General features: G+C 43.8%; 1 long non-coding RNA gene across 1 annotated transcript in view; it reads left to right on the forward strand.

Annotated features, from left to right (window-relative positions):
- Positions 1–5,636, forward strand: part of LOC110196768 (uncharacterized) — a 28,764-nt gene extending 23,128 nt beyond the window's left edge. Inside the window, exon 3 of the long non-coding RNA XR_002321310.2 lies at positions 1,361–5,636. This is a non-coding gene — a long non-coding RNA (uncharacterized LOC110196768). The remainder of the gene's footprint in view (positions 1–1,360) is intronic.
- Positions 5,637–6,000: the final 364 nt, after the last annotated feature.

The raw sequence follows: 6,000 nt of genomic DNA on the forward strand, positions 1-6,000 counted from the left end.
TATAGGATCTCATTTGATTAAATAATGACTAATGGTAGGTCTGGAGAACAGATCCCACACAGAATGTTGCACACGCCTTCAGGAGGTGGCTGCCTTCGATGCCTCTGCAGTAACCAGTTTTCTTTGTTACAAGAGAGGATTAAGGGGAAATAACTATGGTACAGAACACAAAAGACAGAAATAAAACTGGGGGGTGGGGGCAAAAACCAATCCCAACTCTCAAAGCCATTCCTTTAATTCTTTCCCTTTGTATCCCCTTCCTTCGTTGTTTTCTGTCTTGGGATCATTTCGCTTGTGATTATTATGGTTATGCTAAGCTTTTCAAGGCAGAGAAGGGAGCCAGTTGGAGTAATCACAACTGCTTTTCAATCATTCATCCTCGACTTCTAGGCTCTCTGTTACTCTACCCCAGGCTGCAGCTCCTCTCTGATTACAATTAATTAACATTTTCACCGACTGAGATTTCTTCAGGCGCTTGGCACCTCGGCACTACCGGTCAACAAGCCTTTGCTCAGTGTTTACTATGTGCCAGGCAATGGGCTAAGAGTAGTGGGTAATAAGAAAAACATGAGGGGCAGCTAGGTAGCACAGTGGATAGATCTTTGGCCTTGGAGTCAGGAGGACCTGAGTTCGAATTTGACCTGACACTTCACACTTACTATCTGTGTGACCCTGGGCAAGTCACTTAACCCCTATTGCTTCACCAAAAAGTGAAAAAAGGAAAACCAAGAACACAATCCCTACCCTCAAGGAGCTCATAGTCTAACGAGAAAGACAGCAAACAAGGGAGAAAGAAAACAAGCATGTATTCAGTACCCACAGTGTAAATGCTTCACAAATATTACCTCATTTGATCCTCACATCACCATTTTACAGATGAGGAAACTGAGGCTGAGGTAGGTTAAATACCTTATGCGTGTATGTGTTGCTTCCCTCAATGGAATGTAAGTTGCTTGAGGCCAGGAATGGTTTTATTTTTCTTTGTATTCCCAATACCATGGCCCTTAAACACTGGTTGATTGATTGATCAACTGAAGAATCTCTGAATTTAACCAGGCTGGTCCTCAAATAAAAGGTATGTAGTCCATCCCTGAAACTATGCTCAAAAGATTTTCTAAGTTGGTAGAACCTGCCAGAGCTTACACTCCACTGCCATAGCCTTTGAGACCCCAGGGTCTCCTTTATGCCACAATGAGGTGTTAGAGTAGGGATATCATGGAGGCAAAGAGACACACTTAGGAACCATGCAAGGAACAACTTATGACAATGGCAGGAGCTATCCAGAGATGGAAGGAAGGTGGTGTGGGATCAAATCTTGAGCTGGGAGGGGCCTTGGAGGCCCAACCCCCTTGTTTTTCAGGTGATGAACTGGAAGCCCTGAGAAGCTGAGGGACTTCTTCAAGATCACACTGGGAGAAAGTGACAAAGAAGGAATGTGAAAGGGGTCCTCTTCATGTGAGACGTTAAGCAAAGGTTGGATGACTACTTGCACGCTTCTTGTTTTTTTCTTAATAGTATTTTTTTTCCAATTACATTCATTTTCGTAAAATGTTGAATTCTGAATTTTTCTCCCTCCCTCCTTTCCCTCCCCCCTCACAAGACAGCAAGCAATCTGATATAGGTTATACATGTACAATCATGTTAAACATATTTCCACATTAGTCACATTGTGAAAGAAGAATCAGAACAAAAGGGAAAAGCCATGAGAAAGAAAAAAACAAAACAAAAAAACAACAAAAAAAGTGAAAATAATATGCTTTGCTCCTCACCGAGACTCTTCTCTGGATGTGGATAGCACTTTCCATCACAAGTCTTTGGAATTGTCCTGGATCATTGTATTGTTGAGAAGAGCTAAGTCAAGCATAGTTGGACACCACATAATATTGCTGTTACTGTGTACAATGTTCTCCTGGTTCTGCTCACTTCATTTTGTATCAGTTTATGTATGTCTTTCCAGGTTTTTCTGAAATCATCCTGCTTATCATTTCTTATAACACAATAACATTCCATTATAATCATATACTGTAACTTGTTCAGTCATTCCTCAATTGAGATGGGCATCCCCTCAATTTCGAATTTTTTTGCTGCTATAAATATTTTGCACATGTGGGTCCTTTCCCCTTTTTTATGATCTCTTTGGGATACAGACCTAGTAGTGCTATTGCTGGATCAAAGGGTGTGCACAGCTTCATAGGCTTTTAAGCATAGTTTAGATGTGCTTCAAAGGAGATTCCTATTCAGGTAGAAACTGCATTAAATGGCCTTCTGGGGTCTCTTCTCACTCAAAGCATCTGGGATTAATAATAAACACCACTCCCCATTACCACCACCCACTCCCACCCCACCCCCACCATCTAAGCTCTGCAGAGTAGGGCTAGAGTATTTTTCAAAGAATCCCAGAACTTCAGAGTTGTGAGGGACCTCAGAAGCCATCAAATCCAACGTTGCCAAGACCCCCTCCCCAAAGAATCACCCTTTCAACATTCTCCAAACATAGTTTTTGGTGAAAGACCTCCAGTGAGAGGAAACCTACTTTCTGGAGAAGCCTATTCCAAACTGACATGGCTCTTCATTGTTAGGAAATTTCTGGAGACATCAAACCTAAATCTGCCACTATGGCTTTCACTCACTTCTCAACGACAAGTCAACAAATATTTATTAAGTACTTACAATGTACCAAGCACCACTGGAGCTAGGAATGCAAATGCAAGCAGAAAGACAGTTCCTGCCCTCAAGAAGCTTCCATTCTAATAAGAGAAGACAACACAGAAAAGGAAGGGGGAGAAATGGAGGTGACTCATGAGAAAGTTTGGGAGAGCCGGGAGTGTAACCTAGAGAGGAGTGAAGACATGGGTAAGGTCGGGAATTCCCCTGTCTGGGGAACCCTGTCTCCCCCCCATAACCATGGGGTGTTCTTTTGATACCAAGGGAAGAGGCCACGGAACTCTAGACTGATTATAGGTAGTAGTTTAATTAATCATTATGAATACTTACAAATAGGGTCAATCTTTGGTCTGGGGTGGTGGCCAGATAGTTTCGTGGATCCCTGATAATCACCATGGTAATTATAGAAAATAGACAAAGGCCGGAGGAACTAGAAAATGCCTCACTACTGATTGGTGGATATTTTCTGCGTAGTAATGAACTTGGGAGTGAAACCAATATTATGCCCAAACATAAGGTTGTGTATTGATCATGCCCTGGGCACATATAGGTCACAATATTCTTGTTTCGGCTTTTGTAGGTATTTTAGGTTATGAGTCAGTGTCTAAGTTATGATTTTGTATCTAAGTGATGATTATAAACAGGTCACCATGTTCGGGCTTCTACCTTCCAGAGTTTAAGTCTTTATGGCTTTGCACTTATTACTGTATTTTATGGCTTGTCCCCCAGTGGGACACAACAACACGGTTGGCCTAGGCATCCCAAAATGGAAGGTCTGGGAGGAGCCAGCCAACCACAAGGTTTCTCCCCCACCCAGGGGCACATACAGTAGGTGCTTAATACAGTAGGTCAGTTGTTGACAGACTGATTGATTGGTATTTGTTGACTGAGAAAGTACATGACTTGCCTAATTCCGTAGGTTGGGAGGCCGCTCTCCTCAAGCTTAATGGCCAATTCACCTGTGCCCCCTTTAGCTCCTAAATGACCAACAGAGAAAACCAGCTTTAAAAAAGGAAGCAAACATCCAAATGGTCCACTTGTCTCTTCACCCAACCTCCTTCTCATCTTTGACAAATACACTGAAACGAAGTCAACCTTCAGTGCTCTAAAAAGAGCACTCAATGTTTGTCTATCTTGTCTCTTTCCCAAAGGCAGAGACTGGCTCATTTGCTTTTTAAATTAATATTCCTTTTGGGTGAGTAATGAATTCCCAGAATATTTAGGGAAATCGGAACATGGTAAATGACTATGAGGAATACTTAAATCAGACTGTAGCCCCTGGATAAGATACAGATGTATGACCTAGTATAGAGCCTGATATACGGTAGGGAGTTTCAGAAATGTTTGTTGACTGATTGACCTAAATGAAACCTTGTGGGATGAATCCCTGTGGTACTCACAATGGCTCAGGGCTATGAGGATGCTCTAACAAGTAGAACATTTCCCTTCACTCCTCAGACTTATACTCCTAGGGAAATTAATTTCAATCTACTCAACTTGGTTCAATTCATTGTCTCAAAACATTTATGAAGCACCTACTATGTGTAAGGTAGAAAGGTAGGCTTCAGAGTCAGGCAGACCTGGGGACAAATCCTGCCCTCTGACGGGTCAGTCAACAAGCATTTATGAAGCACCTACTATGTGTCAAGGACTGTGCTAAGCACTGGAGATACAAAGACACTGCTCTCAAGGAGCTCAGTGGAATGTGGGAGATAACACGCAAGTAACTATGTAGAAATAAAATACGGATGGGAGATAATCAAAGGTCATGGGAACATAAAAGCAGCTATGTACAAATGATATAAATAAGAGATAATCAAAGTGGGGGGGGCAGTGGAAGGGTATGACTGGCCATCTCATGCCAGTTCTCAGTGCCCTAGGAAACTCTCTAATATCATAACTTGCAGAAATTCTGTCAGATAAGGGAGTTTCCTTAATGACAGTTCCTTAGACCAGTGAAATCATGGGTTGGAGGTTGGGAAAAAAGCGTTGGGCACTATGCTGGGCACTTTGGATACAAAAAAGGGGGTGAAATTCCCTGCCCTCAAGGAGCTTACATTCTACTGAACACAGATAAGAAAATACAAAGTATAGGGAGAAAGATGGGACGAGTGATAAAAACCCACTCCACCGTTGCAGGCTGGCACCTTTTCTTCGACCAAGTTGCCTGGAGCCATGAGAAGTTAAGGTACTTGCCTAGGGTCACATAGCTAGTATGTGCCAGAGTCTTCCTGGATCTTCCTGGGTCAGGGGTCAGCTCTCACGTCCCCCTTCTGTATCTAGGGCTAGCATGGGCACGCCCAGTCCTCCTAACATAGAGGTACCCTCCGGGGGCCTTTGGAGCACGTCTCACGTGGATGGTGGTAATCTCCTTTGGTTGGCTGGCTGCCTTCCTCTTTAAAACATTGGGACCGAGCCCCTCGATCTCTTTTTTTTTTCATCACCCCTTTTGGGCTGCTTTTATCTGCTACATCTAGAGGGTGATGATCCCGGTTCTCCCACATCATGGACGCCATGAGCTGAACCAGCGAGAGAGGAAGAAGTCCTTCCCCTCCTCGTCTTTTTTTACACAAATTCTGAGAAGTGACCAGGGGATGTTTGCTTCTGTTCTGCGTTGTTTGTCCTCAGTTTCAGCTGCCAGAGGTGATCCCTATGGGACCTGGAAATCAAGCCGTGGTGACCTCGGAGACAGGCTTGCAGGTGGAGCGGTACACCCAGCCCGCCCGGCATGGATATCCTGAAAAGCCAGGGTGCCTGGGACTTGAGCCGAAGGGGGGTGTGGAAAGACTTGGAAAGGCGACTGTGCTCTATGAGAACGCAGCTAAGCTACGAAGCTAATCCCCTTCATCCGCGCCGCAGACTCAGCGTGCACAGGGAGAGAGGATTAGGTCCCTCACATGTTGAGGGGATAAGTGTGTGCACTTGTGATTTCACCTTCTGAAATAAATGTATCTTTGTAAAACCTAATACAACTATCAGTGACTAAGCGGAACTGGAGTGTTGGGGACCCCCACTCCTACACCTGGGAACTCCTTCGGTGCAGACTGGAGCCATTTGCAGCCATTTGGTTGCCTAGACAACCCAAACCCCCTTAAGGCTGCTAAAGAACCCTAGATGTGGGATGAAATATAACAGTTGGCCTTCAGGCAAGGGGAGCCAGGATAGTCAGTGTTACATTTCTTTTTGTAAATTCACAATGTATATGAAATAATACAATGTAATTTAAAGCAGTAGAAAGCGTTAATGGCTAGGAGTACCAGAAATAGCCTTGTGTGAGAGGTGACACCTGAACCATACTTTGGGGGAAGCTAGGAATCCTTTACTTGATCATAGATT

Source organism: Phascolarctos cinereus, unplaced genomic scaffold, assembly GCF_003287225.1.
Source record: "Phascolarctos cinereus isolate Bilbo 61053 unplaced genomic scaffold, phaCin_HiC Scaffold_4;HRSCAF=312, whole genome shotgun sequence".
NCBI lineage: Eukaryota > Metazoa > Chordata > Mammalia > Diprotodontia > Phascolarctidae > Phascolarctos > Phascolarctos cinereus.